The sequence below is a fragment of the Balaenoptera physalus genome, assembly GCF_965194825.1.
Source record: "Balaenoptera physalus genome assembly, chromosome: 14".
Classification (NCBI taxonomy): Eukaryota; Metazoa; Chordata; class Mammalia; order Artiodactyla; family Balaenopteridae; genus Balaenoptera; species Balaenoptera physalus.
In genome coordinates, this window is record NC_138893.1 from 3,188,260 (window position 1) to 3,199,152 (window position 10,893).

Here is a 10,893-nt window from a genome sequence, read left to right on the forward strand (position 1 = left end):
ACCAGGGCTCGAACCCGTGTCCCCTGCATTGGCAGGCAGATTCTCAACCACTGCGCCACCAGGGAAGCCCCTCTGCACTGTTCTTTAAAGTCTTCTTTATTTGGTTCTCTTTCTAGTGCTCCTCCTTGACATATTAAACCTAATACATTCCTCTGGCTTCAATGTCTACAAATTCTAGTGGTTCTCAATCCGAGCTGCACATTGGACTCTCTTGGAGAGATTTTAAAACATACCCACCAGAACTCACCCCCAGATACTTTGTTTTCATTGGTCTGGGATGGGATCTAGGAATCAGTGTTTCCAACCCCTTCCTCCACTCCATGTGTGTTTTATTCAACTTTGCACCCCCGGTGCCTTGTAGACACTCACTAAATATTTGTTAAATGAATGAATGAATGGATGATGAATGAATGAAAGAAGGAAGGAAGGAAAGAACGAACGAACGAACGAACTTCAGGGTAAGGTAGGAACCAAAATGGTTTTTGACAATAAAGCAAGAGCAGTTTTGAAAGCCCTAGGCTAGGTCATAAATGCAGAGTCATTTTGATCTCCTTCTGGGACGCTGGAGAAGAAGGAAGCTGCATCCCTGTAACTCGCTCCATTTCCACACAATGGAAAACTATAAATAGCAGCCCTGAATCACATGAGGGTTATGTAATATAAGGTTCACAGAACAGGCTGCCTTTATCACTCAGGCTTAAGTTGCACTGAAATGGAAACTCAGCTGATGCCCTATGTATTAGTTTCTCCAAAAGATGAAAAGTCTCTGGCATTTGCCCAGACCATCTATTTCCATTGCCCAGGTTTGAGGCCGGTTGCCAGGGCCTTTCTTGATAAAGAATTCCTGCTGTCTTTCCAGATAACAAGTAGGCAATTTCAGCAGAAGAATTATTTTTATTTGCAAAGATAAGACCAGAATTTCCCCTGATCAAGTGAAAAGGCCGTGTATATCAGCTTTCCAGACACTTGGGAACACTAGATCATAGCCTCCAGTGAGAAGGTAGATATGCCACACTCGTGTGTACAGTTCCGGAGAGGTCACCCCTGCTTGTTCCCGTAGAGATTTGCTGATCATCTGAAATCCTTTGGTGAGACACTCAAATCCACTGTGTGCCATTTAGAACGGGTTTGTCATCCTCTGTAAAATGATAAGGTACCTGGCCTGCCTAGGAAAGGGATCCCTGAGCTACCTCTGAATACACAATTGATTCTCACTGGTTGATAAAGGGGGACTTTGGAATAAATGTTTCCACGAGCCAAAGGGTAAGGATGTGGTGGCAGAGATGGGTACCCACATTCTCCTTTCCTTCTTCAACGCTCAACTAGCCCTCATTTCCCATCCTGGCTTGCAGTTAGGCATGGCCATGTGACCGTGTCTTAGCTGATGGAATGTGACAAGTGAGGTGTGCCGTGTCCACACCTGGCCAGGCACATTGCTCCATGTTTTTATCTGCCTTCTGGATGGCTGGTACGGAGATGCCTGCTAGGGCGATTCTGGAAGTCATGGGATGGAGATGCTAGAGCATCGCCCGTCTGGGTCCCTGAATGGCCGCCTATAGGAGAGTCATTCTGTCATCCTTTTCATTACCCAGTGCTCTCATCAGAGCAAGAAATACACTTCTTGGGAATTCCCTGGTGGTCCAGCGGTTAGGACTTGATGCCTCCACTGCAGGGGGCACAAGTTCAATCCCTGGTTGGGGGACTAAGATCCCACAAGCCACGCAGCGTAGCCAAAAAAAATAAAATACACTTCTCTTGTGCTCGTGCCATTTTACACTATAGGCAGGGAGCCTTCCCTGTCTAATTATAGATGTCATGAACGTGTCATTACGCTTTAGCATCAAGGACAGGAATCCCTCATTTGCTTTGGAAGAAAAGATCCCACGAAATGGCTTGCTCAAAACGATTTTGCCAGACTGCCTCTGCCCCCAGGTGGCCCTGGGAGTTGATAAGCTCAGAGTTCTTGTCTGAAACCAGGTGGCGGTGTTTGCAGGGATCATCTGGCTTACCTCTAACGTGGACGAGCAATCTTTCCAAATTTCATCTCAAAACACAGACACTCCCTGCAAGGACTTTAGCAAAGGCCTGAACTGGAAGAAAGGGATACTTCAAGTAAAATTCACATTACACAACAGACGGGTCTCTGGAACAGCTGATCAAAATTGAAATGTTTATCAAACTGATCATATGTCAAGAAAATAAAACAGAATCTTTTAAGACCTTTTTGCAATTCAAATAATCACAATCCACATTCCCCACCTAAGTACTTTTTGAAATATCATAGACTAGTGATTCTTCTAGTGAAACACAGCCTATACTTTTCAGAAGCTGTAATGATTTCCACGCTATCACTGAAGCGAGAGCGGAGGTGGAGTGGAGAAAGAAGAAAATAGAACACTTAGATGAAAGTGAAAAATAATCCTCAGCCCAGAAATCCACTATGGTACAGCAGAAGGGATTTCTGGGCAAGAAAGTAGGCAAAGAGTGTTCGATGCCCAGACACTGGGTAAATGAGTAGAACTCGTTGGTGAAGTTGGTAGAATGCTCTAGAATTCCATTCCAGAGATAGAATGATAATGATAGATGACGGTTGCTTGGCATCTATTGCCAAATGTAAATGTCTGGTAATAGAAGAGAGGGGAACTCGGACCCCAACCGATTCCCTTCCAACTCCAGATGAGGGGCAAGGAGTGAAGGCGGTTGATAAAGCACGGTGCTTCCTTGGGAAAATAGGTGAAAAGTCACTCTGCAGAAGAGCTCCAACATCAAATAAACATAAAACAAATTCTCCAAGTATGAGGGGAAAAAGTACGCTCTTAAAATTCAAGATCCTGGCAGGAAGGAAGGGATTACTGAGCTAAGAAGAAATCTATCCTTCCTCTGTCTGTGTAAAAGAGAAGCTTTGGCACAGACTGTAGGACCTCACTCAAACTTTACTGCTCTAGAAACTTTGTATAAGTCTCTCCTCAGCCATCAGGCCAAATCTGAACCCAGTGACTTTGGAAAGCTTCCCAAATGAGCCTTTCAGCAGAGTTTTATATACTGTTGAGAAAGGAGAGGCAGTGTAGCTGTGGCTGTAGAGCAGGGAAACCCAAATTCTTGATTGCCCACCCCATCGATAAAATACTATTGAGCACATGACACATGTGTAGTTATGGATTCAGAAAGTATATATGTGCACTACTGCATGTAACACTAACATATTATACATCATGGAAAACATATTCCCAATAAAAGAAATGTTACAAGGATACATCAAAATATTTTCTCTTTGCACCCTACGTGGGTTATCTTGTACATGTTGGACTCCACCACCTTCAGTCTTGGTCCTGGAACAGAGCCCTTATCTTCACAGCAGTGACTACGGTATGAAAAAGAGATGAAAAACAACTCTTGGCCTGTGCTCTAGCTAAGCGATACTTTTACAGAGCTGTACCCCAGTTGTGTAGATCATGTGTTATCTAATAATGCCGCACTCAAGTCTGTTGCCCAAGTAACCAAAAGAGTCATGTGGAAATGGAACTCCTTAAGGGGCTAACTCATGTTTCATTTCTAGGGCCAGCAGGGTGCCCTAGGCCACCGAGGACATGCTGGGTCCTCAGTGATGCTTGTTGAATTCAAACATGATCGAGTAAATGACTGAACAATCGAACGAATGCATGACAAACATTTTTAAGCTACAGGAGAAACACAACATCTAAGGCGTAATTCTCACTTGTCAATGAAAATTCTCCATTGCTGGAGGAATGCACATCTTCTGCCTGGCCTACAGTCTGGAATTCCCAGGACCAGAAATCAGCTAAAGTTCTTTCCAATTTCTCATCAGGAGCTTTTCTTCAAAGGCCTTTGAGGTCTAGGTGGGTACCACAGAGGCCAGAAGAAGACCAAGTAAGGCAACAGGGAGAAGTGATGGAAACTGGCTAAACGAAGGATGACGCAGAGGGCCTGACGAGTGTGATCATATTTGCCTCTGTTAGGCCAGGTGTTTTCTTCTCTGGGTGTCTAATGGTTTTGTGACTCATCTCATCAACTACATTGTAAACCTAAACAGGTCTGGGAACATGTGTTTCTTCTTTCTTCTCTCCCCACCATGGTCTGGTGGAATGAGAACTAGACTTGGAATCCAAACCTACAAGTCTTCTACCCAACTAGCTAGATGGTCTTAGACAAGACACTTAACCTCTGTGATCCTCAGTTTCCTTATCCAGCCAATAAGAATAGTACTACCTCACTCAACGGGCTGTTCAAAAGAGGAAAGAAGACTTTTGCAAACTGTGGTACTGCATACAAATGTGAGGAATTACTACTATAATTAAAGTAGAGAATAAATACATGTTGAAACGCCTTGAACTGAATAGAGAGGTGATGCAATTCTTTACACTAGGCAAAAAATCAATGTGCCTCTATTTAAGACTCCTTTTAAAAATAACACATATGGAGAATATATATATATACAGAAAAAAATTTAAATATACATATATATAGAGAGAGAGAGCAAGCTAATGCATACATCAACACATCACATTATTGTCACCAATGAATTGGAAATATAGAATGCTTGTGATTTTATGGTAAATAAACAAGCATTGATTAATGTTTTTCCATTTTACAGTTTAAAATATATGTTAATTGGGGCTTCCCTGGTGGTGCAGTGGTTGAGAGTCTGCCTGCCAATGCAGGGGACACGCGTTCGAGCCCTGGTCTGGGAAGATCCCACATGCCGCGGAGCAACTAGGCCCGTGAGCCACAATTACTGAGCCTGCGCGTCTGGAGCCTGTGCTCCACAACAAGAGAGGCCGCGATAGTGAGAGGCCCGCGCACCGCGATGAAGAGTGGCCCCCGCTTGCCTCAATTAGAGAAAGGCCTCGCACAGAAACGAAGACCCAACACAGCCATAAATAAATAAATAAACAAAATTTTAAAATATATATGTTAATTGTATATGTGTTTTATTGGGACGTGCAATATACCCATTATAAAATATTGTATCCTAAACACCATAATGGTTATCACTGGAATATTTCTGCTAGTAGAATTACTCTTAAATTTTTTCTTCTTTGTGCTTTTCTCTATTATCCAAATTTTCTTTAATAAACACATCACACAACTTTTTTTCTGATTCTGAAGTATTTAAAAAAAAAAAAAATCACCCTTTTATACCTGACTTACATCTGTCTTGGACTGGTGGGTGACCACAGACTTTTGTAAGAAAATTTACAAACCATAAGGAGGGAATTCCCTGGCAGTCCAGTGGTTATGACACCACGCTTCCACTGCAGGGGGCCCGGGTTCAATCCCTGGTCAGGGAACTAAGATCCCGCAAGCCGTGCAGATCAGCCCCCCCCCCCAAAAAAAAAGATAAGGAAAAAATTACCAAAGTGACACAGTTCATTCATAGGAAAGATCTAATTAAATAAAACCTGATTTTAAAATTCTTCATCAAATATTTCCTAGATCTGTGGTTTAAAAAAAATCTGTCTGTATGTGCTATTTTTGGGTAAAAACAGAGAGGAATAACAATATACATTCATATTTACTTGCATAAAGAAAATATCAGGGGGGAATGAGAGGTGGGAACCCAGAAGATGAGAACAAGAAAGAAGCAGGACTTTGTGTACTTTTCGTTACACTGTTTGAATTTTTAAAATATCATGTGCAAGTAATAACTAGCCTAAAATGCACATGTTATAAGAGCTCCTGACCTTTGTTCTGGGCAGTCAGGCCTCACAGTGGGCCTGTGCTACAGGCTGCCGTTACCAGTGGAGAGACGGATGTGCGGGCCTGAGCTGCGTGCAGGCGCCAGGCTGGTCCTGGGCCCCCTCTCCTCAGCCTGCTGTGTAGTTGCGCTTAAGATTTATCTGCTTCCTGTGGCAGCGCGAGGCCCCAGCTGCACACTGCCTATGTTCTCTGCTCCAACCCAGCATGGCTCTTGGTTGCCAGTTGGTTACATTGAACATAGCTGGCTATGTCTCAGGGACTCACCCTGTTCAATACACTTTCCAAGCCAGGCTCAGTACAAATTAAAAAAAAAAACACAAACAAAAACACGTTCCCATTATAGGCTTGCGTTCAGCTGAGTGTGAGATACAGTTGGGCTAGAAAAGCCTGGGAGGTGCCCCCAGTGCGGCCAGGCCCCCTCCATGCTCCCAGGTAGGAAGGACCTGCAGCAAATAGAGCCTTAGACTTCCTCTCGGGAGCCCGTTTACTCTAACGGGAAATGCTGACATAGGGTTCCGGACTAGCCAACTGCAAGCTGCCTTCTGGACATGCTCTGTCGAGGGGATGTGGGTTGCAGAATTTTGTCAATACAGGTAGGCTGGTCACATCTGGTGGCCCTCATCTGATCAGCAATGTTCCGTGAAACTCAGGGAAACATTAAAACTTTGTGAAAACTATATTAAAATTAGAAACGTCTGTCCATGAGAACATACTATTGAAAAAAATGGCAAGACAGGACAAGGAATGGGAGAAGGTATTTACCACACGTATAACCAACAAAGAATTAGTATGTAGAACATAAGTAACTCCTGTAAATCAGTAAGAACCAAACAATCAAAAAACAGGCAAACAAGCAGTACGCTCCGTGGTCCCATGGATCTCTCTTGCTGCAACGGCGTTTGGAGGCCACAGACCCAGGGACGCCCCTCGCCCCAGCCTCCGACCACCCTCCAACGTTTTTTCCCAGTCGCAACACTCAGAATCAGCAGTTCAGGATCCTCGGCCTCGGGACCAGCCAACACCCTTTTTAGAGCTTAACTCCTTATTACCAACCAACCATGAGCTCCCAAATTGGTCAGAATGATTCCACCGAGGTGGAGGCCATTGTCCACCGCCTGGTCAACCTGCATCTGCGGACCTCCTACACCTACCTCTCTCAGGGCTTCTATTTCCACCGCAAGGATGTGACTCTGGAGGACATGGGCCACTTTTTCCGCGAATTGACCAACGAGAAGCGGGAAGGCTCCCAGTGTCTCTTGAAAATGCAAAACCAGTGCAGTGGCTGTGCCCTCTTCCGGACGCGCAGAAGGAGCCCCAAGATGAGTGGGGTAAAACCCAGGACGCTATGGAAGCCGCCATGCTCGTGGAGAAGAACCTGAGCCAGGCCATTTTGGACCTGCATGCCCTGGCTTGTGCCAACGCAGACTGTCACCTGTGTGACTTCCAGGAGAGCCCGCGTCCTAGACGAGCAGGTGAAACTCATCAAGAACGTGGGCGACCACCTGACCAACCACCGCAGGCTGGGCTGGGCGATTATCTCTCCGAAAGGCTCACCCTCAAGTATACCAGTAGGAGCCGACCAAAGCCCAGTGACCTCTGAGGAGCCCTCCGGCGTTAGGGCTTCTGCCTGAAGCCCTTCGCTGCAGCCAGTAGGCAGCTTTTTAACCACCCTGGAGCCCTCTCCCAAGCCTTGGACCAAGTGGAAACAATAAAGCTTTTTTGCAGGAAAAAAAAAAAAAAAGGCAAACAATTTTATACCTCTTAGGTAGTTAGAGGTGGAATGGCTTGGTCATACTTTGTAGTATATTTCCCTTTTTAAGGAACCAACAAATTTTTCTGAAAAATGGTTGCTAGTATGCAGAAACGCAATATATTTTTCATACTGATATTATATTCTGTAGTCTTGTAAAACTCATTTATTAGTTCTAGCTTTTTTTGTAGATTCCATAGGATTATCTATGTTGATGATCACGTTGTATGCAAATAAAGACAATTTTATTTCTAAAAGGCAAGCAAGCAATTTACCAAAGGAAAACCTGGACGGTCAATAATATACAGAAAGACCCTCAGTCTCAAGGAAAGAAAACTAAAACTTCAGTGAAATATTGTTTCGGACTAATTAGATTAGCAAAATTGTAGAAGTCTGACAATCTTTTTTATTTATTTATTTATTTATGGCTGTGTTGGGTCTTCGTTGCTGCGCGTGGACTTTCTCTAGTTGCAGTGAGCAGGGGCTACTCTTCGTAGCGGTGCGCAGGCTTCTCATCGCCGGTGGCTTCTCTTGTTTCAGAGCATGGGCTCCAGGCGCGCAGGCTTCTGTAGTTGTGGCACACGGGCTCAGTAGTTGTGGCTCACGAGCTCTAGAGCGCAGGCTTCAGTAGTTATGGCGCACGGGCTTAGTTGCTCTGTGACATGTGGGATCTTCCCGGACCAGGGCTCCAACCTGTGTCCCCCTGCATTGGCAGGTGGATTCTTAACCACTGTGTCACCAGGGAAGCCCTGACAATTCTTAATATTGGTTATTAAAACAATGGGAACACATACACTGTTGCTAGAAGCATAAGTAGGTGTACCCACTTTGGACAGCAATTTGGAGTTGAAGCTATGCACAACCTATATATTAGGATGTAACTGGAAAAGAAAATCCATTCCAGGTCTTGAAACAGAAGGAATTTAAGCAAAGGAATTGGTGACCTGTGGATTGCAAGAGCTGAGAAGTCAAACAGCAAACAGTGAGGTGACCAGGGACCAGCCATTTCAGGAACTCACTCCCATCTCAGTCTATTGAGACAAAAGACTGAGGCTACAGAAGACCAGGAGTTAGTTGGGGTCTCTGGGCAGAAGCTAGAACCAGGGTGGACCTGTGGGATGGGAGCTGGAGGTGCAGAAGCGACATCATCTGAGCAAGAGGCAGATACGCACTCTGACTTCTCTTCTCTCTCCTGCCAGCACCTCCCATTGGCTAAGCCCAGAAGCAAGCCAGGGGACACAGGAATCTGGGAAATGCAACCTATGGGGGTCAGGTCCCTGAGACACAGAACAGAGCAGGGGAAGGACACGGAATGGGTCTGCACACCCCACAAAAAAATAGCCCTTGTACACGAGCAGATGGAGACATATATAATAAAAGTTATAGCAGCGCTGTTCGTAACAGCAAAACAGGAGAAACAAGTGTCTATTAATAGGAGAAGAGACAAATAAGTTAGAGTCATACAATGGAATGCTGTAGTAAAAGCAAATGAACTATAGCTACATTTATCAACATGGATGAATCTCACAAAGCCAAACAAAATAAATAAATGTCAGAATCTTTAATATTTATATAAAGCATAAAAGCATGCAGTATGATGATGATGATGAAGATAGACAGATATGTTGTAAAAGTATAAAGAAAAGTTGAAAAAGTGTAAGGATATACATCTTTTTGAAAAAGAAAGGGAGATGTGGACAGAAAGAGATATGCTGTGGGTTTCAAATGTAATAATAATGACACTGGGTAACGGGTACACGGGGCCGCTGTATATTGCTATTGATAGTTACCTTAACTTTACAAAGGGGCCTGGAGAAGTGTGAGTCTGAGTGGCTTTTCTAAATGGCAGGAAGAGACTCCATTATCTTTGATTGGAGGCAGAGCCTGATGCCATTTGGCGAACGCAGACTGGCCCGAGAAACCCCTTCCAGCTCTCTCTCCCTTGGACCCAATCCAATTAGGCAAGCAACCCTCGACCCCGCGAGCTCTAGCCATGCGGTTTGGTCCCATCCCAGTGGCATCCTCCTGACTGTCCTGCAGATATCGTGGGTAGGAGCTACGCTCCCAGTAAGTCTTCAGTGTTAGCTTCTCAGGCCCCTCCGGCGGGCGCTGGTTCTGTGTCTCACCATGGCAGGAAACACGTTTCAGAGCTCTTCAAGGGTTCCTGTGAGCCGCTCCCCGGCACTAGACTTGGGTTAGTTAGACGATAGCATTCTCAAGCGTAGCCCAGCTCTCCAAAGATCACCTTCCCCCAAATCTCTCTTCTCTACTCTAAGCTTTTTCACTTTGCTTTTTTTTTTTTTTTTTTTTTTTTTGGCTAAAGGATCTAAGCAGGGCCAGCTTCACGGGCATGTGACCTGTGCAGTCACACGGGCCTCCACACTTGGAAGGGCCTCGGGCCTGGTTTAAAGCTCTGGTGTTGCTGTCTGGAATTTAATACTTTCACTTTGCACTGGGCCCTGGAAATGGTGTAGCTTTATCCTGGGCCTAAGACTTGTGGGACAGGTTCTTAGAGCCATTTCCTTGTAAATGTGCATATCAGGTATGGAATTCTGATAACTGCTCTGACAACTACCTTACTGGCCGAAGTCAAGAGAGGCAGGAACATCCCATTACAATTATTTACTTGCTTATAATCTGTCTTCCCAACAAGGGGTTGTAAAGTCCACAAAGACAAGACGAGTTGAATGCTGTCCTCACGACCTAGTTATTTGGCTCATAAAACGTTTTCAATAAATACTCATTGGAAGAACAAACATTTACAGAATCATTAAACCCGTGCTTGTCCCAGAATTGTTTCCTAACAATAGTTTATATGAAAATCATATACCGGATTTTAGACAGAGGATATATTCTTGAAGAATGTGCATAACTCAATACTGATTTTTCCACAGAAGTTAATGGGAGATGCTTCCTCAAAATCCACAACTAGGGTACATTTTTGCTTTCAGGCTGCTTTTTATTTTCTCAAGATTACCACTAACATTTTACAGGGTCCTCGCTCTAAAATGTGCCACGGGAACTGTTTGTTTGGCCTTCAAACAAACAGTAAATTAAAGCCAATCTGAAGTTCATTAAAAGCCAATCTGAAGTTCATGACATTAGAGCCAATCTGAAGTTCATTCCAAAATGCCAAATTTTCAGCCTATTTTTCAGCCCTAGCATTGTCACCCCCATTTAATGAGTGCTCAGGTGAGATTGCCTCAGAAGGTAAAAATATTTCAAATTATAAAACAATCGATGTGAAAATAAGGAGAGTCAGGACTTTCCTGGCGGTCTAGGGGTTAAGACTGCGCTTCCAAGGCAGGGGGCGCGGGTTCGATCCCTGGTCGGGAAACTAGGATCCCACATGCCCAAAGGTGTGGCCAAAAAAAAAAAGAAAAGTAAGGAGATTCATCACCACAGGCACCTGCAGGAGCTCTAAT

At 44.4% G+C, this 10,893-nt stretch overlaps 1 pseudogene across 1 annotated transcript; it reads left to right on the forward strand.

Annotated features, from left to right (window-relative positions):
* Window positions 1–408: 408 nt before the first annotated feature.
* On the forward strand, window positions 409–8,674 carry LOC309642435 (ferritin light chain pseudogene; annotated as a pseudogene). The gene has a single exon. The product of its transcript is annotated as a ferritin light chain pseudogene (transcript).
* The last annotated feature ends 2,219 nt before the right edge of the window (window positions 8,675–10,893 follow it).